General features: G+C 42.8%; 1 protein-coding gene and 1 long non-coding RNA gene across 4 annotated transcripts in view; one reads left to right on the forward strand and one right to left on the reverse strand.

Moving 5' to 3' along the window:
• The window catches only part of CYTH3 (cytohesin 3), a 113,663-nt gene that overhangs the window by 56,352 nt on the left and 33,126 nt on the right, over nucleotides 1-24,185 (reverse strand). The gene's annotated exons all lie outside the window — the stretch shown is intronic.
• On the forward strand, nucleotides 1,914-13,676 carry LOC116541944. Its single transcript, XR_004265016.1, has 2 exons — nucleotides 1,914-1,997; nucleotides 13,600-13,676. It is a non-coding gene; the product is annotated as an uncharacterized LOC116541944 (long non-coding RNA).

The following is a 24,185-nucleotide window of genomic DNA, read 5'->3' on the forward strand; positions in this document are numbered from 1 at the left end:
CCCAGCACTTTGGGAGGCCGAGGCAGGTGGATCACGAGGTCAAGAGATCGAGACCATCCTGGTCAACATGGTGAAACCCCGTCTCTATTAAAAATACAAAAAATTAGCTGGGTATGGTGGTGCGTGCCTGTAATCCCAGCTACTCAGGAGGCTGAGGCAGGAGAATTGCCTGAACCCAGGAGGCGGAGGTTGCGGTGAGCCGAGATCGCGCCATTGCACTCCAGCCTGGGTAACATGAGTAAAACTCCGTCTCAAAAAAAAAAAAAAAAAAAAAAGATATAAACTGGGGAGAGTAAGGGACACAAAGGGAGGTAAGGGTTCAACATTTCATTTTAACTGGTAAAGTGACACCACCAGTAGATGCTAATTATATAAATATATATTACTTATTATACATACATATACACATAAATACACCTAGAGCAACCATTTAAAAAGCTATACCAAAAAAAAAAAAAAAAAGCTATACAAAGAGATATATGCAATCAAAAACAGAGACCAGGTGCAGTGGCTCACACCTGTAATGCTAGTAGTTTGGGAGGCTGAGGTGGGTGGACTACCTGAGCTCAGGAGTTTGAGACCAGCCTTGGCAATACGGCAAAACCCCATCTCTACAAAAAAATTTAAAAATTAGCTAGGTGTGGTGGCACATGCCTACGGTTCCAGCTACTCAGAAAGCTAAAGTGGGAGAAGAGCTAGAGCCCGGGCGGTGGAGGTTGCAGTGAGCCTAGATCATATCACTGCGCTCCGGCCTGGGCAACAGAGCCAGACCCTGTCTCTAAAAGAAAAGAAAAGCAGCATCTTAGATGGAGATGATTATCCTCAATTATCCAAGCGATCTAAATGCAATAAAAAGTGTCCATATAAGAAGAAAGCAGGGGAGAAATGACACAGAAGGTGGCAATGTGACAACTGAAGCAGGATGCTAGGCTGCTGGGTTTGAAGATGAAGAGAGGGTTCATGGACCAAGGAAATGCAGCTCTAGATGCTGGGAAAGGGAAGAAAATGCATTCTCTCCTTCAGATGGAGCATGGCTCATTGGACACTTTTATTTTGGCCCAGGGAAGCTTGATTCCAGACTTCTTACTTCTAGAACAGTACAAGAATAAAAGTGTGTTATTTTAAGCCACAAAATGTGTGGTAAGTCTTTACAACAGCCTCAGGAAACAAAGACAGAACTAGGGTGCTGCTATAACAAATACCTAAAAATGTGGAACCAGCTTTCGAATTGTAAGAGATACAGGCTGGAAGAATTTTGAAGAGGACGATACAGAAAGCCTAGATTGCCTTCAACAGATTATAGAAATGTGTATGTTAAAGATTCTGCCACTGGCCAGGCGCAGTGGCTTATACCTGCAATCCCAGCACTTTGGGAGGACAAGGCAGGCAGATCACAAGGTCAAGAGATTGAGACCATTCTGGCCAACATGGTGAAATCCCGCCTCTACTAAAAATACAAAATTAGCGAGGCATGGTGGTGTGTGCCTGTAGTCCCAGCTACTTGGCATGCTGAAGCAGGAGAATCGCTTGAACCTGGGAGATGGAGGTTGTAGTGAGCCGAGATCGAGCCACTGCACACCAGCCTGGTAACAGAGGGAGACTCCATCCCCGCCCCCCTCCTCCAAAAAAAAAAGACTCTACCACTGAGGACTCAGGAGAAGTGAGTAGCAGACTAGAGAAAGTCTGTATTATCTCAGAGAATACCTACATCATTGTAAGCACACTGCTGGTAGAAAAATGGACATTAAATGTACCACTGATAGGACTCAAAGAAATGAGCTACCTTTGGCTGGGCATGGTGGCTCATGCCTGTAATCCCAGCAATTTGGGAGGTCGAGGTGGGTAGATACAAGATCAGGAGTTTGAGAGCGGCCTGGCCAGCACGGTAAAACCCTGTCTCTACTGAAAATACCAAAAATTAGCCGGGCATGGTGGCACACACCTGTAATCCCAGCTACTCAGGAGGCTGAGGCAGGAGAATCACTTGAACCTGGGAGGTAGGGGTTGCCATGAGCCGAGATCGAGCCACTGTGCTGCAGCCTGGGCAAACAGAGAGACACCGTCTCAAAAAAAAAAAAAAAAAGAAGAAGAAGAAGAAGAAGAAATGAGCTACCTCTTTTTAAAAACTATTACATACTAGCAGAAAGCATAGCTGAATTATCTCCTACAACTGTGTGAAAAGCAGATAATGTAAGTGATGAACCTGCATATTTAATTGAGACAATTTCCAAGCAGAGTGTTAAAGGTGCAACCTGGTTTCTTCTTGCTGCTTACAGTAAAATCCAAAAGAGATAAGAAAAACTATTATGCAAAAAGGAACCAGGACTTAATTTGGGAAATTCTGAGCCTGTCTGGATTGCAAAAGACAATAAAATTAGGAGTTTCACTGGCAGGAAAAAGTGCTCTAAGAAAAGACAAGGGTGTGGCTGACCAATGTTTTGTTGACCAATGTATGTTGAAAGAATTAAAACGTCAGGGTATTCATTCACACAGAAAGCTCTTTGAAGAGTTTAAGCCCGTCACTCATGGATCCCCACAACTCTCTCAGCAGAAGCCAGAAATAGAAACAGAACTGCACATGGCCTTCTTGTCCACTGTGAAATACACAGGAGATCCACAAGGTTTTTGAGGATGTTATGAAAGTAGAATCTCCACCAGCATGGAATGAAAAAGGCTCATTCCTATCAAAACTCCAGTAACTTTTTTTTTTTTTAAGAGATTGCAAAGAGCATTCTCAAATTTATCACGGCAAGTCAAAGGAATCAAAATAGCTAGAACAATTTTTAAAAAAACACAAATTGAAGGAATTATTCTCAATTTCAAGGCTTATATAACTATATTATTCAAGACTGTGATGTTGGCAGAGGGACAGACACACAAATCAAAAGAACAGAAGAGAACTCAAAAGAGCCCACACTCATAGAGCCAAGTGATTTTTTTTTTTTTTTTTTTTTGGAGTGAGAGAGTCACACTGTCGTCCAGGCTGGAATGCAGTGGTGCGATCTTGGCTCACTGCAACCTCTACCTCCAGGATTCCAGCAATTCTCCTGCCTCGGCTTCCCGAGTAGCTGGGACTATAGGTATGCACCACTGCACCCAGTTAATTTTTCTATTTTTTTGGTAGAGACAGGGTTTCACCATGTTGCCTTAGCTGGTCTTGAACACCTGACCTCAGGTGATCAGCCTGCCTCAGTCTCCCAGAGTGCTAGGATTACAGGTGTGAGCCATCATACCGGCCTAGCCAAGTGATTTTTCATAAAGGTATAAAAGTAGTCCAATGAAGAAAGGATATTCTTTTCAATAAAGGTTGCTGCAGCAATTGGCTATTCATAGGCAAACGAATGAACCTTGACCTAAACCTCACATTTTATACAAAATTAACTCAAAGTAGACCATAAGTTTAAATGTAAAACTATAAAACTTCTTGAAGAAAACATGAGAGAAAAATCTGAGCTATGACTGAGAAGCCACAGACATGACTGAGAATCCATAAAAGAAAAAAAATCAATAAATTGGACGTCAAAATTAAAAACTTTTGCTCTGCAAAGCATTAAAAGGATGAAAAGAGAAGCTACAGATTGGAAGAAAGTATTTGCAAACTACATATCTGATAAAGATCTCCTGTAGAATTTATATAGAAGATGCTCAAAACTCAACAGCAAAAAGCAAACGATCCATTAGAAAACGGGTAAACCACATGAAGAAGATATACAGATGCCAAACGAGCACATGAAAAGATGTTCAACATCACTAGTCATTAAATAAATGCAAATTAAGACCATGATGAAATATCACTGCACATCTACTCAGACAGCTAAAATTAAAAAGCAACAATATCTCAGGCGCAGTGGCTCACACCTATAATCCCAGCACTTTGGAAAGCCAAGGCAGGTGGATTGCTTGAGCTCAGGAGTTCAAGACGAGCTTGAACAGCATAGTAACATCCTGTTTCTTTTGGGTAGAAGTTTTTTTTTTGAGACGGAGTTTCGTTCTTGTTACCCAGGCTGCAGTGCAATGGCGCGATCTCAGCTCACCGCAGCCTCCGTCTCCTGGGTTCAAGCAATTCTCCTGCCTCAGCCTCCTGAGTAGCTGGGACTACAGGCGTGTGCCACCATGCCCAGCTAATTTTTGTATTTTTAGTAGAGACGGGGTTTCACCACATTGACCAGGGTGGTCTCGATCTCTTGACCTCGTGATCCACCCGCCTCGGCCTCCCAAAGTGCTGGGATTACAAGCGTGAGCCACCGCGCCAGGCTGTAAGATCCTGTTTCTATTAAAAATACAAAAAAAATAGCCAGGCATGGTGGTGTGTACCTGTTGTCCCAGCTATTCGGGAGGGAGGCTGAAGTGGGAGGACTGCTTCAGCCCAGGGGTTGGAGGTTAGAGTCAGCCACGACTGCACCACTGCATGCATTCCAGCCTGGGGGACAAAACAAAATCCTGTCCCCAAAAAAAAAAAAAAAAAAAAAAAAAATCAATACCAAAGGCTGGCAAAGAGATGGAGAATCTGGATCTCTCATACATTGCTGGTGGGAACGTAAAATGTTACAGCCCTCTGGAAAATAATTTGGCAGTTTCTTATAAAACTAAACATACACTTATCATGTGATCCAGCAATATCCCTCCTGGACATTTCTTTTTTTTTTTTTTTTTTTTTTTTTGAGACGGAGTTTCGCTCTTTGTTACCCAGGCTGGAGTGCAATGGCCCAATCTCAGCTCACGGAAACCTCCGTCTCCTGGGTTCAAGCAATTCTCCTGCCTCAGCCTCCTGAGTAGCTGGGATTACAGGCACGCGCCACCATGCCCAGCTAATGTTTTGTATTTTTAGTAGAGACGGGGTTTCACCATGTTGACCAGGATGGTCTCGATCTCTTGACCTCGTGATCCACCCGCCTCGGCCTCCCAAAGTGCTGGGATTTACAGGCGTTAGCCACCGCACCCGGCCTTTCCTCCTGGACATTTATCCCAGAGAAATTAAAATGTATGTCCACACAAAAACCTGTACATGAATGTTCACGGCAACTTTACTTGTAATATCCTAAGACTGGAAACAACCAAAGTTCTACAATAACTGGATGGATAAACTGTGATACATCCATACCATGGAATATTATCTAGCAATAAAAATGAATGAACTATTGGAATTATTGATACACACAACAGTCTGGTGTGGATTGTAAGGTCATAAAGCTGAATTTTTAAAAAACCAAAAACCAAAAGGAATCAGTCTCAAAAGGTTACATATTATATGATTTGATTTACATAACATTTCAAAATGACAGTATCGCAAAGGTGGAAAATGGATTAGTCATTGTTTGGGGTTTAGGGTGGTTGAGGAAAGGACATCTGGGGTAGTATGAGGGAGACTGAGGCCTTTGTGGTGATGGAACAGTTCTGTATCTTGATTGCAGTGGTGGCTATATCAATCTACGCATGGGTGATAAGATGACACAAAACTATACACACACCTTATACCAATGTCAGCTTCCTGATTTTGATACTGTATTGCAGTTACATAAGATGTAACCAGTGTGAGGAAATGGGTGAAGGGCAAGTGAGACTTTTCTGTACTGTTATCTTTGCAACTTTCTGTGAATCTACAAAGTAGTTCAAAATAAAGTTAAAAAAACAAAAAAGTTAGGCCAGGCATGATGGCTCACGCCTGTAACCTCAACACTCAGGGAGAGTGAGGTAGGAGGACAGCTCTATGAAAAATAAAAAGGAGGCCAGGCGCGGTGGCTCACGCCTGCAATCCCAGCACTTTGGGAGGCCGAGGCAAGCAGATCACGAAGTCAAGAGATCGAGACCATCCTGGCCAGCATGGTGAAACCCCGTCTCTACTAAAAATATAAAAATCAGCTGGGCGTGGTGGTGTGCACCTATAATCCCAGCTACTTGGGAGGCTGAGGCAGGAGAATTGCTTGAATCTGGGAGGCGGAGGTTGCAGTGAGCCAAGGTCGCACCACTGCACTCCAGCCTAGCACCTGGCGACAGAGCAAGACTCCGTCTCAAAAAAATAAAATAAAATGAAAATAAAAAGGAAATTAGCCAGACATGGTGGGGCTTGTCTGTGGTCCTAGCTACTGGGAAGGCTGAAGTGGGATCATTTGAAGCCTAGAGTCCAAGGCTACCGTGAGCTATGATGGCATCACTGCACTCCAGCATGGGTGACAGAGCAAGACACTGTCTTAAAAAAAAAAAAAAAAAAAACTTAAGAACGATCTTTACGTTACCTAAGGTAAGGAAAAAATCAGGTGTTTCCTATACCCTCATGACCAGAGAGAAGGACATGCACATCTGACCTCCAGTCCTACAGGTCCTGGGAGCCATCCCGGGAAAAAACAGCAAAAACAAAGCAGAGTATGTGACAAAGAGCTTGGTCTCTCCTGCTAGGGTGCCCTTCACAGCCTCTGACTGGGATGTGATCAAGGTGCTAATGAAACACCAGCTGCAATTCCAAAAGCAGAAATGTCAAGGTACATCACAGAAGGAAGACTGGGGCTTAGTCATTTCAAAATGAAATACCAAATGAGCACCTGTCGATAATGCTGCTGTCTCTGTTCTCCTCAAGGCAAGTGTCTTGTGTTTCCCCTATATCCCTGTCATAGAGATGACACCTGCTGAAGGGAGAAGTCATTAACATTTTAACATACAGAGAAGAATCCCAGGCAAATGTTACTCTGAAGTACTGAGTCTTAAAACTGAACCAATTTTATATAACAATTATATATTATTATAATTCATTATAATAAAGTGTTCCACATTTTCAGGTGATGGTTAACTCTTATTTGACAAAACAGCTAATATGACAAAAGAACATTTTAAAAGGCGTTTCAAACAACAGTTGGCCTGCTCCTAATAGTCAATCAGTCAATAATTAATAAATGTAAAGTGAGCTAAACACTCACTGACAGCCTTTACTGACAGCTAATTTTTTCCTTCATTTTTTGAAGCAAGCAAAAGTGAGTAAGGATGTTTCACTTCTTCTCCTCTTAAATGGAGATTAGGTACTTGTGCCCAGATTAATTCTCCCGAATTGCAAAACACAACAAGTGTATAACTAAAGCAGTCAAATCATCAAAACCTATGAATGATGCAAATACCTCAGCTTTCACATATATAATGCTCACTGATTCACAACTGTATCCTATTCACATATTTTTACATTGAACAAAAAGCAAAAAAAAAAAAAAAAAACATGCTCATGGAGAAAAAGCAAATGAGAAGTTGGACTCAAACTCTTGAACTCAAGCAATCTTCCTGCCTCAGCCTCCTGAGCAGCTGGGACTATAGGCATGTACCATTATGCCTGGCTAATTCTGCTTCTTAAAGACAAAGAGGACTTGAATGCTATTAAGAGGCTTGAGTTGGTAGGTATATATGGAATGTGTACACATTCCCTGAAGCACTATTAACAAAAAAGTGTGATACTGGTAGAAAAATAGGTGGCAAAAAAAAAATCAATGAAACAAACTATAGAGTCTAAAAAGTAAACCATCCGTGTGTATGTGTGTGTGTATATATACACACACACACACACACACACACACACACACACACTTTTTTTGTTGTTTTTTAGAGGGAGTCTTGCTCTATTACTCAGGCTGGAGTGTAGTGGCGTGATCTCAGCTCACTTCAACTTCCACCTCCCAGTTCAAGCGATTCTCCTGTCTCAGCCTCCTGAGTAGCTGGGATTACACAGGCACGTGCCACCACACACGGCTAATTTTGTATTTTTAGTAGAGACAGGGTTTCATCATGTTGGTCAGGCTGGTCTCGAACTCCTGACCTCATGATCTGCCTGCCTGGGCCTCTCAAAGTGCTGGGATTACAGAAGTGAGCCACCACGCCCAACCAACAAAAATGTGTATTAAAAGTATTTAAAACAATAGTCTCTTCAACAAATGATGCTGGGACAATTGGACATCCACATGCAAAAGAATAAGATTAGACCCCTACCTTATCCCATATACAAAAATTAACTCAAAATGAGTGAATGACCTAACATAAGAGCTAAAGCTAGAAGCGCCTTAGAAGGAAAGACACTGGCAGCTCTTGTGATCTCAGATGTGGCAATGCACTGTTAGATGTGACAGCAAAAGCACCAGCAACAAAAATATGTAAAAAGTAGACTTCATCAAAACTTAAAATTTCTGTATATCAAAGGGCATTATCAAGAAAGCAAAAAGCCAATCCACAGAATGGGAGAAAACATTTGCAAATCATATCTGATAAAGGTCTTGTATCCAGAATACATTTTAAAAACTCTTATAATGCAACAAAAAGACTAAAAAATCCTATCAAGAGATGGGAAAGGAATTGAATAGACAATTCTCCAAAGAAGATATACAAATGGCCAACAAGCATATGAAAACCTGCTCAACATGAGTCATTAGGACATGCAACTCAAAACCACAATGAGATTCCACTTCATACCCACTAGGACGGCTACATTCTAAAAAAAAATACTAACAAGTGTTGGCAAGGATGTGGAGAAATTCGAACCATCATAAATTGCTGGTGTGAATGGAAAACGGTTCCATTTTGTCACTACGGAATACAATTTAGTGGCTCTCCAGAAAATTAAACGTAGAATCACTATGTAACTCGGAAATTCTACTTATAGGTATATATCCAAAGAGCTGAAAACAGGTATCCAAACAAACGTGTACACGAATGTTCACAGCAGCATGACTTACGATAGCCAAAAGGTGGAAACAACCCCAAATGTCCATCGATGGATAAATGGATAACAACTTGCAGTATTTCCTTACACTGGGATATTCAGGTAAGAAGAATAACTACGGCACTTTGGGAGGCCGAGGCGGGCGGATCACGAGGTCAAGAGATCGAGACCATTCAGGCCAACATGGTGAAACCTCGTCTCTATTAAAAAATACGAAAAATTAGCTGGGCGTGATGGCACGTGCCTGTAGTTCCAGCTACTTGGGAGGCTGAGGCAGGAGAATTGCTTGAACCCGGGAGGCGGAGGTTGCAGTGAACCGAGATCGCGCCACTGCACTCCAGCCTGGCACCTGGTGACAGAGTGAGACTGTCTCAAAAAAAAGAAGAAGAAGAAACAACTACAGATATGTTACAACATATATGAAACTTGAAAATATTATGTGAAGTAAAAGAAGTCAGATGCAAAAGACCACATACTGCATGATTCTGTTAAATATCAGAAAGGGCAAATCTATAGAGGCAGAAACCAGAGTAGCCAGTGTCTGGGGTTGGTGTTAAGGACTGATGCAGACAGGAATGAAGGATCTGTTAGGGGTGATGAAATGTTCTAAAATTAGGTCAGGTGATGGTTGCAATTTCAAAATAAATTATTAACCAATTATTAATCTATCATTATTGAACACAATAATGACCTCAGGGATCCACTGCCTCAGCCTCCTAAAGTGCTGCGATTTACAGGCATGAGCCACCACACGCCCAACCTGAAAATTTAAAATTAAAAAAAAAAAAAAAGATTTTGTCTTTAAACAAAGAAAACTCAATCTGAAACATTCATCCCTAGGTGGCCCAGAACATAAACCCATGTCACTAGCTTGGCAAACCCTACCTTAAAGAAGGTGCTTTTTAAAAAATAAAAATAAAAAATAAAAAGCAATGCATGTGTGATTGGCTTCCTTTTAAAACTGGAAGGCTCTGAGAGGTCTCCATAAAGATCTGGACATCCTCCCATACTTATCACACACCCATACCCACAAACAATATTTCCTGCAATGCTTCGATTAGAAAGTTGACATGTTACTTCCAAGATTTAAAAAAAAAAAAAAAAAAAGCAAGCAAGCACTGGAGTTACTTCCTCATTCCTTGCCAGGACTCTGTCTTCCACAGATTGGATACAGCTGTAGAACATCTGGCATTCCATTTCTCATTCACAAACATCCAAAAGGTGGAACACTTGAGGAATTTAATGTTTAGATGACGGTGGGGAGGTGGGAGAGCACGATTTCAGGGCACGGCAGGCAAAGTGGAGTGGAATCCATCTGGTTTTTATCTCACAGTCCAGGAAAGACGGTGAAGCTGGCAGTCTGGGCTAAAGCCCCAGTGAGGATACTTCCAGTCATGGCTAATGCCCTGATGAACTTTTTAGTTCAGTTGCTTCCCAAAATTTCAACCCGTGTTGTGAGGTTTTGTATTCCCAACTCTGATTCTCAGTCAGCATCTCAAAGTAAAGCAACACAACATCTCAAAGGTTGTAAGAACTTGAAGGTTCCTATGTAGCAGAACCTGAGCAAAGAAGGATCGCATTTTTAAAGCCCTAGAGACTGGTTTAAGAGGAAAAGGCTGGCACATGGTGTGCACGAGCGCTCGCGCTCGCGCGCGCTCTCTCTCTCTCTCTCTCTCTCTCTCTCTCTCTCTCTCTCTCTCTCTCTCGTTAAACCCATGAAATGACAGAAGAGGCTTTTTAAAGAATAAAAAATCACCAACAGCTGAGAAATGCTGAAATCACTATAAAAAAAAAAAGAAAGCAGATAGGAACAGATTGATGGAAAAGTTGAATTCAAAGAAAAACACATGCAGAAGATGGTTGTAAAATTAGCATTTTGAAGGAATTTTAAGCCTCAAGTCAGTGGATACAATGCATGCAAATGGTTTCTTTTAAAAAAGTCAAATAGTGGCCGGGCGCGGTGGCTCAAGCCTGTAATCCCAGCACTTTGGGAGGCTGAGGCGGGTGGATCACGAGGTCAAGAGATCGAGACCATCCTGGTCAACATGGTGAAACCCCGTCTCTACTAAAAATACAAAAAATTAGCTGGGCATGGTGGTGCGTGCCTGTAATCCCAGCTACTCAGGAGGCTGAGGCAGGAGAATTGCCTGAACCCAGGAGGCGGAGGTTGCGGTGAGCCGAGATCGCGCCATTGCACTCCAGCCTGGGTAATAAGAGTGAAAACCCCTCCCCAAAAAAAAAAAAAAAAAAAAAAAAGTCAAATAGTACTGAAAGGCTCATAATGAAAAACATATGTTCATCTCAAGAGATGGAAAATAGCATTTGATAAAATTCAACAGCCCTTCCTGATTTAAAAAAAAAAAAATCAATTAACTAAGAATAGAAGATGTCGTAACCTAAGTGAAGGACCTCTGGCAGAAACCTACAACAAGCATCAGACTTGGAGGCGTTCCCACTACATAGAGACAGGATCAAAACGAGGATGCCACTATTAGGCCCTTACTCAACACAAAAGGTTTTCTGCAACTTTGCCAAGGCTGGAAAACCTCTGGTTGGGGCCCAAAGTAGCAAACCAAAGGGAAGCATTTACAACAGCTATGTTTTCAATAATTAGCAAGTTTATACTCCTCTACCCAAACAGGTTGTCAAATTCTTTGTGTATGTTCCAAGCCAATACAATATCTCATAAACTTTATTGAAAATGTTCCTGAACATGATGGTTTCCGAAGCAGAGAATTCCACAGTGAATGTGGACACGTAACCTTACTGGACCTTGGCTGAACCAGGATATATACAAGGGTTCACTTTCTGGAGAATAAGAATCTCTGATGTTTGCCTCAGGCCAATGTTTAATTATGAAAATATGGTAGGTGGGCTAGATTTCAGCAACAACCAGATAATTGCTGGGGTTCGCGCTGATTCAGGTTCTCCTATTTAAAAAGTGTTTGTTAATAATGAAAGTGGAAATGGGAAGATTTCCCTTATTTTATGTTCTTATTTAAGTATTTAACTCTAGCAACCCAGGCTTACAAAAGAATGGTCAAAGAAATTATTTTCTTGATTCTCTATTCCCTTTCACTACCTCTAGCCATTCTGGTCACCTTTTTTCCAGTTTCAAAGAGGCAAGTTAAAGAGACTGAATCACATAAGTACAGCACATTCATAAAAGAAAATCGTGTGTCCCTGGCTTAGAAGAACATTTTCCATTTTTTATATACATTTGCTTTAAAGCTTATACTTTTCCACGTACATGGGACAGAAGAACATATGTAATATGCCCTCTGGCCAGGGCTCTGTTCAAAATAGTTCCAAATATGGAGTCTTCTGAGGGGAGGGGAGGAGTTGGAAAGAAGTCTTTGTGAGAAAAGAAGTTCTCAAGTTGTGTGGGCGGGTAGGATTCAGGGGTCAGGCCACACTGAGAGATCCAGGCTGGAAGCAAAGAAATTCCCCCTAAATGACCTTAAAAATAAAAAATGAACAATTTTAACCCAAGTAGAGGAAGCAAAAGAACTTCTTATCTGCATCCAAACCATGCTCAACTTTAACATTTCACTTCTGGAAATCCGGGCTGCCTCCTGCTCTGAGGAGGGTCCTCCCACACTTTCTACCAACCCCTCCCACAGACCAGATCCACAAAAGGATTCCCTCACACTCAAGAACACAGCTGTGTTTTTAAGAATGTAAAATCTTTCCTTTTTTTCAATAGATTTCTTCCTTCCACTTAATCTTATCTTCTTTTCCTTTATCCCTCTGGTAGGAAAAAATATCTAATTTTGTCAGACATTTTTATTGGTAATTAGTGAGTTATTGAGGATGCAGTCACAAGAAAAACATAAAGCATTGTGAAATCGCTATCCAAGCCCCTTCATTCTGAAGGCTCCTAGGGCACATACGACCAGGATACAGAGAGCCACTGTGTAGACGCAGGAAAACAACCACACGCTCTCTGAGCACAGGGAACAGATGTTTAACAGCTGTCTAGAAACAGAATAAAACAGTGGAACAGAAGGTAAAACCTGAATTAGCCAAATAAAGTGTAGACGACCTAAAGAGGAACCATGTCTTTATCAAAGTTGGCCAGAATGCCAGCGTCCCCTTACTTGCTTCTCTTCATCTGCTACTCCTCTATAGCCCAAGAAAGAAAAGGAATTACACCTAATTTTATGTATGTCTAAATAAAGACAAAACATTTGTTTCTAGTTTAAAAACACAGTCTCTTTAACCTTATAAAGAAATTATACCTCGCTACTATCAAGTGTGCTCATCTTCCTATGAGACATACGGAATGAAGAAAGCGTGCTTGCTATGGCAGACTCCAGGAACAAGCAACAGTGGGTCCACCACTCCACTCCACCCTTACAAACCTGTGCAAGTTATCCGATCTGCTTAAGCCTCAGTTTCCCATGGGCAAGTAGGGTTTATAGAACTTTCTCAGGGCTGGGCAGGTAGCTCATGCCTGTAATCCCAGCACTTTGGGAGGCCAAGATGGGTGGATCACCTGAGGTCAGGAGTTCAAGAGCAGCCTGGCCAACATGGTGAAACCCTGTCTCTACTTAAAATACAAAAATTAGCTGGGCATGGTGGCAGGTGCCTGTAATCCCAGCTACTTGGGAAGCTGAGGCAGGAGAGTTACTTGAACCTGGGAGGCAGAGTTTGCAGTGAGCAGACAGCATGCCGCTGCACTCCAGCCTGGGTGACAGAGACTCTGTCAAAAAAAAAAAAAAAAAAAATCAAAGGATTATCTCAGCCTGGCTTGGTGGCTCACACCTGAGGTCAGGAGTTCCAGACCAGCCTAGCCAACATGGTGAAACCCTGTCTCTGCTAAAAATACAAAGTCAACCAGGTTGGTAAAGCACACCTGTAATCCCAGCTACTAAGGAGGCTAAGGTAGGACAATCTCTTGATCCCAAAAGGCAAAGGTTACAATGAGCCCAAGATTGTGCTGCTGCACTCCAGCCTGGGCGACAGAGTGAGACTCCATCTCAAAAATAAATAAATAAAAATAAAAAATAAAATATTAAAAAAAGAACCTATCTCAAGGGTGGCTGTGAGAATTACAAACTCAGTCCAAATGGAAAGTGAAGCATGTAGCTGTTATTATTGTTGCTATTATTGTTCTGATTATATTAACTACTAACATCGGTGCTTCAGCTGGAAACTTACAAGGAATATCTCTATAAAGCAGAGTCTCAGCACCTCAAGTTAAAATACCTATTCCCGTTCTACTGGGGAGAAAAGGGAACTTGAGCTGTATGGAATAACCAATACAAATCCCAAAGAGACAAAACTAGTCAAAAATTAAAACTTGGAATTCTAATTCTCATTCTACTTACTCTACTGGCCACCAAACTTAAAATTCTGTGTCTTAAGGGACTGAAATGCATCATGAAGAATAATCATCACAGTAGGGTAAACATGGTGAAAAACCGTAAGAGACCTAAGCATCCACAATACTAGACACAGCAAGTTTCATGTAACAGAATACAATGCAGCCATTTAATGACAACGTAAACCTTTACTGACATGAAAGGAAGTCTACAACATAATAGTGAATGAAAAAAATGGGTACAACACCCTAAGTACATAAAACTCTGTATTTTGAAAAAAATTACACAAACCAAAGGTTGATAACAGAATTATAGGTAGTGTTTATTTTCTTTTTTGTAATTTTTTTTTTTTTTTTTTTGGAGACGGAGTTTCACTCATGTTACCCAGGCTGGAGTGCAATGGCGCGATCTCGGCTCACCGCAACCTCCGCCTCCTGGGTTCAGGCAATTCTCCTGCCTCAGCCTCCTGAGTAGCTGAGATTACAGGCACGCACCACCATGCCCAGCTAATTTTTTGTATTTTTTAGTAGAGACGGGGTTTCACCATGTTGACCAGGATGGTCTCGATCTCTTGACCTCGTGATCCACCCGCCTCAGCCTCCCAATGTGCTGGGATTACAGGCTTGAGCCACCGCGCCCGGCATCTTTTTTGTAATTTTCTATAATTTTTTAGGAGCCTGTATTTTTACAATCTCAGGAAAAAATGGGTACAATACCCTAAGTACATAAAATTCTGTATTGAAAAATATTACACAAACCAAAGGTTGATAACAGAATTATAGGTAGTGTTTACTTTCTTTTTTGTAATTTTCTGTAATTTTTTAGGAGCCTGTACTTTTACAATCTCAGGAAAAAAAGTCAATAATGCCACTTTTATTTTATTTATTATTTTTTTTAAAGACAGGGTTTCACCATGTTGTTGGTCAGGCTGGTCTTGAACTCCCGACCTCAGGTGATCTGCCCGCCTTGGCCTCCAAAGCGCTTGGATTACAGGCGTGAGCCATCGCGCCCAGCCTAATAATGCCACTTTCATCTTGAAATCAGTGATTTTGTGGCTTCACACAGAGCTGCTCTCACAGGCTTCCCACTGTGCCTTTACTTTTCCCCCAGTCATCCCAGTCCCATGGCTCCCTGAGTTACCCAGGCCTTTCCCCCTCTCATCTGTACCAACCCATGCCTTAGACTTCATCAAACACTACTGCCTGCCTGCTCTCTCCAGACAACTGTCTGCAATCAGATGATGCCTGAGTGGGCATGGGCACAGGGCTTCTGCCCTCCTCACGCTTTCTGTTTAGTAGGGAACACAGCACTTAACACTCAAACATATAATTTCAAAACACTGATAAATTCTACAAGAGAGAAAAGGGAAAAGGGACCTGGAGGAGTAGGAGGTGGCCAGAGGAAGAGTAGGGACTAAGAGAAGAGCCTCCTGAGCAAAGGAAACAAGAGTGAGCATGAAGACTCCAAAGAGCTCTGAAGGAAGGCAGAACCTGCCTGCTCACAGCTCAGGTGACATGAAGACAGGTGTCTCCGTCTCCACAGGGTGGTGAGGCAAGGGTGTCTCCCAGTAAGCCTCACCCAGTGGTGCTCATCTCCAGGATTAGTTTACATGCCAGGAACAGACCCACCTCTCAGGTAACACATTAAGCACACTGAAGAAATGTATGTATCTAACCAGTGTGCCCATGTATAAATTAACAATTAGAAATAACATCTACCAAACAAATTTGAGTCTTTGGGCATATAGTGTACTGCGTTCTCTCAACGCTAATTGATCAATTCATAGAGACAAATATAAACTTATCACAAGTAAGAGATTCCTAGAAATTAACATGATCACTATCTCCCAAGTGAGGAGTCTGTTTAGAATTAGAAAATTGTCATGTGAGCACATGATCAAATCAAAGGACAGGGGCTCAAATAATGGTTTAAAGGCATCGGGACCCCAGCCTCAGGCTCGCTGCTACCACCACCTGAATCTTCACTGTCAGCACAGGCTCTCCAACGAACCTGACCTCCCAAGGCTGTGCTACAGTTCTGTCTCACCTCTGGGCCAATCCTTTCTTTCAGCTGACATCCCCCAAGATGGCACATTCTTTCCTTGTCTCTGTCTTAGTGCACAGGCAGCCAGCCATTTTCTTCCAAGAAGGAGAGACTGTACTGGTTTTTAAGTGTGGATTTTACTGTCTGTAATCGTAAGGATGGAATTAATTTCCCTCACGCATAAACTCTTTGAGGGTACCTCATTGCAGTCCTGAAAAGCTGACAAGGCACTCTTCCAAATTCTATAATCCTAAAGTTCTTCTCTGGCCATAAACTGCAACAATCTACCTGTTCTGCTTTCTTGCCCCCATCTGCACCTGAGTTTTAAGTTTGCCTCTTTTCCTGATCTCTCTGCACCCTCAAGACTTTGCATCCCTCCCAGATCAGCAACAAGATGTACCTTTTTTCAATGGCTGTCTTACCTTTTACCCTTCCACTAGATCCACTGCCAATCCCCAATCCTTGATAAATGTAACCACTCTTAAACTCATTCCAGACATATGCACAATTCTGGTTATTACTGAAAGAAACCAGCAGGCTAATTGGTTTTCCAATCTTGGGAGTACCACAGCCAGACTCAAGGAGGTCTTAGTAGTTGCAACAGGAAGCACCCAGGGACACACTCTTAGATTAAGCAAGCTCTGGGTCTGCCTGCTGGCCTTGGGGATACTCTACCTGGCACTCCCACTTCCTATTCTCCATTTATTCTCCCAACTGCTATTCCCCTGCTTCTGCTAAGGCCACCAAGAGCACCGTGAAAGGTGGATCACATGGCCGATATTGTTGTACTACTTGCCACCACAGAAGCAAAAGAGCCAAGCCCTGGTTCTCCCTGCACCCTCCTGCTGTAAACCTGCCCAATCACAGAAGCCCAAGCTTCTGCCCAGGGCTCAGACCAAAAAGAGTGTGACAAGAAATGGGCAATTTGGAAATCATTTTGCCAATGTCAGCAACAGCCAGAACTGTGGCAGTGGTGGCTGTAGCAGCGGCCACTGGGCAACCTCAGCCAGACTGTGTGGTCTTGGTTGTGGCTGTGGTTCTGACTGACCTGCTTCCCTCATCTATGGTCAGTTTTCTGGGAGTGGCTCTCTACACTTCCTGTAGATTCTGTAACTTCCCCCACACCCTTCCAATGATTTCCTTATACACTTAAATTGGCCAGAGTCATTTTCCATGATTTGCAATTAGGAGCCTCGACTGTATGTCCACTTCAGGTGCCAGCCTCTTAGCTACAGTATTTGGCACCTCCTACCTCCCTGCAGCCCTCTGCCCCTTGGCTCATTTGAAACCACTCTCTACCACTTCCACTCTCTTACCTCTACAGTCCACTCACTCTCAGCCTCCTGGTATCCCAGGATTCCTCTTTTTCCCAAGCTCCTTAAATACTGCTGCTCCCTAGGATTCATTCCAGTCGTCTACCTTTCTCATTCTAAACTTTCTCTTATTTCAGTGCTTTCCCAACTTCAACTATCACCTGGGTTTTCAGCATACCAGTATAATCAATGCCAGCTAGACATCTCCAACAGGACTCCAGATACAGTAGTGTGTCCAAAAAGTAATTAATTACCTCATCCCGTACACACTGTGTCTCCTACTCCATGCCTTCAAGTCTTTACTGTCTACCAAGTTAGACAAGCTCTGGCTTTGACCCATATTTAAGAGATCACCAAATCCTGCCAATTTTACCTGCATAACAAGTTTTTGCTTTGTTTAAAACAGCAAATCTGTCTCTTCATCACAGTCCCAGCGCCTACCCTGTTTCAGGACGTTATCACCAGTCCCATCTTTATAACCAGTCAGTTTGAGCTGCTGTAACAAAATGTGGAAGACTGGGTGGCTTGTAAACAGAAATCTATTTCTTACAGTTCTAGAGGCTGGGGAGTTCAGGATCAAGGAGCCAGCAGGTTTGGTGTGTGATGAGGGCTGCTTTCTGGTTCTTTCACAGCAGCCTTTTCTCTGTGTCCTCACAGGGTAGAAGGGGTAAGGCAGCTGTCTGAGGCCTCTTGTATAAGGATCTCATTCATGAGCTAATCACCTACAAAGTCCCCACCTCCTAGTACCATCTCCTCAGGACTAGGATTTCAACAGGAGTTTTGGGATACATTAACATTCAGTCCATTACAATACCATATCATCATCTTTCTAAATTGCAGAGCTGATCAACTACCCAGTAATCTTTACCCAGTGCAGCAGGATCCTTGTGAGGGGGACCTTCCCAAGTGTTAGAGGCCACTGGAGATACCTGTTAGTTAACAAGGGAGGGTTCTGGCGTGGCCCTCCCTTAATTATGCAAGGATCAGGGAAGGAGGCACCTTGGAAAAAGAAGTATCTTCTAGGTTCTGACCAAGGATTGCCTTCCCGAGAATTCAAAACTCACTGGCCAATTCTGCATCTGAGCCACGGAGCCTACTGGAGGAAAAGGAGAAACCCCCTCAATCCTTCCCATTAGAAGTTCAAAAGGAACATAATGTACTGATGTCCCCAACTGAAGTCTGCTGTAGGCAAGGTCATCAAAAGCCCCACAGAGGAAGTCACCATGGGAGGGTGACTCAGGCTCAACACCAAGGTCTGGATGCTCATTAAGAGAACTGGTCTCAGGACATCTGACACCTATGACTGGAAGCCCCTGGGGATGCAGTAACCTGTCACACAGCTGTGCTTAGGGAATAAGAGCTGGGTGCATGAGAGCAAGCTGAAGGAGCTATAGGGGCCTCCAGCTCTCCCACCACACAGTAGGACAAACCCCTTTGAACATGATGAATCCTTGCAGCACTACAGAACAATTCTACGTCAAGAAAAGTCACCCCAAAGGGGACATTGGACTTCCTGCTAATAGGTAACAAGACAACTTGAGCAATTTGTTAAAAATAGTAACAAAAGGCTGGGTGCAGTGGCTCATGCCTGTAATCCCAGCACTTTGGGAGGCCGAGGCAGGTGGATTGCCTGAGCTCAGGAGTTCACAAATAGCCTGGACAACACGGTGAAACCCCGTCTCTACTAAAATACAAAAATTAGCTGGTCGTGGTGGTGGGTGCCTGTAGTCTCAGCTACTTGGGAGGCTGAGGCAGGAGAATCGCTTGAACCTGTGATGCAGAGGCTGCAGTGAGCCAAGATCGCACTACTGCACTCCAGCCTGGGCAACAGAGCAAGACACTGTCTCAAAAATAATAGTAATAACAAAAATGAGACGTGGCCCAAGCTGGTAAAGAAAGTCATTCCGTTATCAATGGTTCTTCCCCAGCTATGTACCAAAACAATGAGAGCCTCTGACCCCTCACTTAAGGGCCTCGCATCTGGTCCTAAATGATGTTCCCAATTTCATGTCCCACCCATGACTCATTCCCCAAGAACATCATGCTCCTCTGCCATGCACATGTATAATTCCTCCTCACAGAATGCCTGTCGCTCATCGTTTAAGGGTGGATGACCACCACCTTTCCCAGCACCCCACTGATCCCTACAGTCAGAACTGCTTAATATGCTGGGCGCAGTGGCTCACACCTATAATCCCAGCACTTTGGGTGCCCAAGATGAGCGCATCACTTGAGGTCAGGAGTTCAAGACCAGCCTGGCCAACATGGTGAAACCCCATCTCTACTAAAAATACAAAAATTAGCTGGGTGTGGTGGTATATGCCTGTAATCCCAGCTACTCAGGAGGCTGAGGTAGGAGAATTGCTTGAACCTGGCAGAGGTTGCAGTGAGCCGAAATTGTACCACTGCACTCCAACGTGGGGGCACAGAGTGAGATGCTATCTCAAAAAAAAAAAAAAAAAAATGGACTGCTTAGTGCTTGCTAGATCATGCAGCACATCTCAGCCAGTTATTTCCATAGCACCCTCACGAAGCTCCCTAAGAGCTGCCACTAGGTCTTTCCTAACTGTAATTCTCAGAAACCTACCATGAGTTCCTTCTTATACATAAGAGTCATTAGATACTATGCTGAAATAAAAAATACAAAATGCCACATGTGAGTAAAGCAATACAACAGCTGGTAGTATCTTGCCACTCATTTACACAGTTTTTTCAAGTCTAGAGATCAAATTATACAGCCGTTAGAGACAGAAGCCCCCTTCAAATATGAAGTTTTGTATTCTCCTCTCCACAACTCTATACTACCAAAAAAAGAAAGTATCCCCCCATCAAAACAAAACAACAAGTAGAATCAGTACAGGTCAGTGGCTCCAAATCTATTGCTGTAAAGAAATTATTTTCAAATGTTTTTATCTACACTTCTTCACTTAGGATTCCCCGTTGCTTAAAAATCAAAGCAGCCTAGCCAATTCAGGAAATCACACATCTATATCCCTCCAACAACTAAGAGCTTCAGCAAACCCGACTACCTGGTACTTAACTAACTACTCTAGGATTACATCCTAAAGTATGAAGACAGCTGAGGAATCTTTTTTTTTTTTTTTTTTTTTTGAGACGGAGTTTCACTCTTGTTACCCAGGCTGGAGTGCAATGGCGCGATCTCGGCTCACCGCAACCTCCGCCTCCTGGGTTCAGGCAATTCTCCTGCCTCAGCCTCCTGAGAAGCTGGGATTACAGGCACGCACCACCATGCCCAGCTAATGTTTTGTATTTTTAGTAGAGACGGGGTTTCACCATGTTGACCAGGATGGTCTTGATCCCTTGACCTCGTGATCCACCCGCCTCGGCCTCCCAAAGTGCTGGGATTACTGGCTTGAGCCACCGCACCCGGCCAAAGACAGCTGAGGAATCTTAAACTATATCATGTAGACATAGACAAGGGTTTTAGAAATGTTAATACATAGAATATATTAACAGCAAATAATCCTTTCTTTCCCCCTCCCCTAGACTGTTGGAGTAGAGTGGTACAATCTCAGTTCACTGCAGCTTTGACCTTCTGGGCTCAAACAAACCTCCTACGTCATCCTCCTGAGTAGGTGGGACCACAGGCATGCACCATGCCTGACTTTTTTTTTTTTCATTTCTTGTACAGGAAGGGTGTTGCTATGTTGCCTAGGCTGGTCTTGAACTCCTGGGCTCAAGGAATCCTCCCACCCTGGCCTCTAAAAGCAGGGATTACAGGTATGAGCCATTGTGCCTGGCCTGAAAATAACTTTTTTTTTTTTTTTTTTGAGACGGAGTTTCGCTCTTGTTACCCAGGCTGGAGTGCAATGGCGCGATCTCGGCTCACTGCAACCTCCGCCTCCTGGGTTCAAGCAATTCTCCTGCCTCAGCCTCTCGAGTAGCTGGGATTACAGGCATATGCCACCATGCCCAGCTAATTTTTTTTGTATTTTTACTAGAGACGGGGTTTCACCATGTTAACCAGGATGGTCTCAATCTCTTGACCACGTGATCCACACGCCTCGGATTCCCAAAGTGCTGGGATTATAGGCGTGAGCCACCACGCCCAGCCGAAAATAACTATTTCTTATAATTAAGTCTTCTTTTTTTTTTTTTTGAGACGAAGTCTCACTCTGTTGCCCAGGCTGGAGTATAGTGGCACAATCTCAGCTTAATGAAAGTTCCACCTCCTGGGTTCAAGCATTTCTCCTGCTTCAGCATCCTGAGCAACTGGAATTACAGGCACATGCCATCATACTCAGCTAATTTTTTGTATTTTTTCTACAGACGGATTTTCTGCATGTTGGCCAGGCTGGTCTTGAACTCCTCACCTCAAGTGATCCACCCACCTTGGTCTCCCAAAGTGCTGCGATTACAGGCGTGAGCCACTGCAGCCTGCCAAGTCTCCATTTTTATGACAGTGTACCTGTTACGTACAAAGTAGTGTTTCAAAGAAATTTTCAAAATTTACAGATTTCCCAAGTAATGTTCTACAAAGACTCTCATGGTCAATAGGCCTAGATCTGAGGTCTTCTGAGTTTTGGTGAAATGTGTTTTTTCACACAACAGCTCACAGAAGGCCCATGTCAAAGCAGAGGAGTAGCTGTTAGACAAGCAGCTCAGAGAAGTCCTAATCAAAGGAGACATAACTTAGAACAGGAGCTGCTCCTACCATCAACACCTTGGCAGGCGTTGCTTCAGCTCTCCCAGAGCGATCTCTACACAAACTGTCTTCTCAATCCACTTTTAGACTAGAACTGTTGGTCTGTTAGGCACTGGAGGCACAAGTGCAACAACACTGCCGCAGGGAACAGTTGCCTGGGGAACAGTGAGAGCTACATTAGTTTTCAGAGGACAGCTCACATTCCACTGACAAAAGGCTGAGAAAAAAAATCTACTACATTGACAAAATTAGTTACAAAGAAGGAAGCACCCATCTTTTCCCAACCTACGCTCTGATTTCTATTAAAAAAACACACATGCGGCCAGGCACGGTGGCTCGCACCTGCAATCCCAGCACCTTGGGAGGCTGAGGCAAGCGGATCACAAAGTCAAGAGTACAAGACCAACCTGACCAACATGGTGAAACCCTGTCTCTACTAAAAATACAAAAATTAGCCAGGTGTGGTGGTGCCTGCCTGTAATCCCAGCTACTCAGGAGGCTGAGGCAGAAGAATAGCTTGAATCAGGAGGTGGAAGGTTGCAGTGAGCCACTGTACTCCAGCGTGGGTGACAGTGAAACTGTCTCAAAAAAGAAAAAAACGCCACACATGCAATGTTTGTTTTCAACAGTATTACTGCCAATTAGGAGGTTCCATGTATATGTCCAAGCAATTCACAGAAACTTTACTACTACTTATAAATGTATCTTTACTCTCTTGCTGTAAGTCTCAAAAGTCAACCAACTTCCAAGGATAGCAACAGTGGCAAACCCAAGGCTGAGAACCACTTGTGCAAGTAATTCAACCTATAATGCTGGAAACCCAAGGCTGAGAAACACTTGTGCAAGTAATTCAACCTATCATGCTGGAATCTGGCCTGCAAATCAGTTTGACTGAGATGTTATGCAATGAGTACAGAGTCAGCTATAGGTAAAGATACCAGAGTCTCCACTCATTATAACATTCTAATTTATAGAAGAAAATACATTTTAAATATCCTAGACAATCTTTATACTTCATCAAGTCTCCTTAGAGGTTGGTTACTATTCAAATCCAGGGAAATGACCACAGAACATATTCTAACCAGAATAAGGATGAACTATTAATATTTTAAGAGTCAGATGTGTTCTTTTGAATTGCTTTTTAAATTCACTTTGATAAATTCTTTTAAATTGTGACTCTTAGTATCTATTTAATTCATTCATTTGTAATCAAAAGTAACAACCCTAAAGCACAATTCCTCCCTATAGGTAACTGTTGAAACAATTTCTACTAAAAGAAATGATTTACTTCTTTAAAAAGAACAAAAGGACAGAGAAATAAATACTGAAAGATTAAAGAAATGACGGCTAACAAACAAGATGAAGTTCAATAAAGACTAATTAAAGTACTATGCTTAGTAAAGCATACTAAGCCGTATGCGTAGTAAATACATTACAGATAATGTAAATAACCTATACAAATGGGTAGATATTGAGTAAGCAGAAGTAAATTTTTTTTAAAAAGCCCTTCAGTGAAACTGTTCTGGATGATACTATAATGGTGGGTACACATCATTACATCTTATACATTTGCCCAAACGTATAGAATGTACCATAACCAAAAGCGAACCATAATGGAAACTCCAAGTGACAATGACGTGTCAATGTAGAATCGCTGATTGTAACAAATGCACTACTGTGGTGAGGAGTGTGGATAGTTGGGGGAGACTATGCATGTAGGAGCAGGGAATATATGAAAGCTCTTTATTTTCTGCTCAATTTTGCTGTGAACCTAAATCTGCTTCAAAAATAAAGTCTATTTAAAATGGAAAAAGATTGGAAATCAGAACTCCAAGTTTAAAAAAGAAAAAAAAAAAGGCCGGGCGCGGTGGCTCAAGCCTGTAATCCCAGCACTTTGGGAGGCCGAGGCGGGTGGATCACGAGGTCAAGAGATCGAGACCATCCTGGTCAACATGGTGAAACCCCATCTCTACCAAAAATACAAAAAATTAGCTGGGCATGGTGGCGCGTGCCTATAATCCCAGCTACTCAGGAGGCTGAGGCAGGAGAATTGCCTGAACCCAGGAGACGGAGGTTGTGGTGAGCCGAGATCGCGCCATTGCACTCCAGCCTGGGTAAAAAGAGCGAAACTCCGTCTCAAAAAAAAAAAA

The sequence above is a fragment of the Sapajus apella genome, unplaced genomic scaffold, assembly GCF_009761245.1.
Source record: "Sapajus apella isolate SASKATOON/1434 unplaced genomic scaffold, GSC_monkey_1.0 scaffold159, whole genome shotgun sequence".
NCBI classification, from domain to species: Eukaryota; Metazoa; Chordata; class Mammalia; order Primates; family Cebidae; genus Sapajus; species Sapajus apella.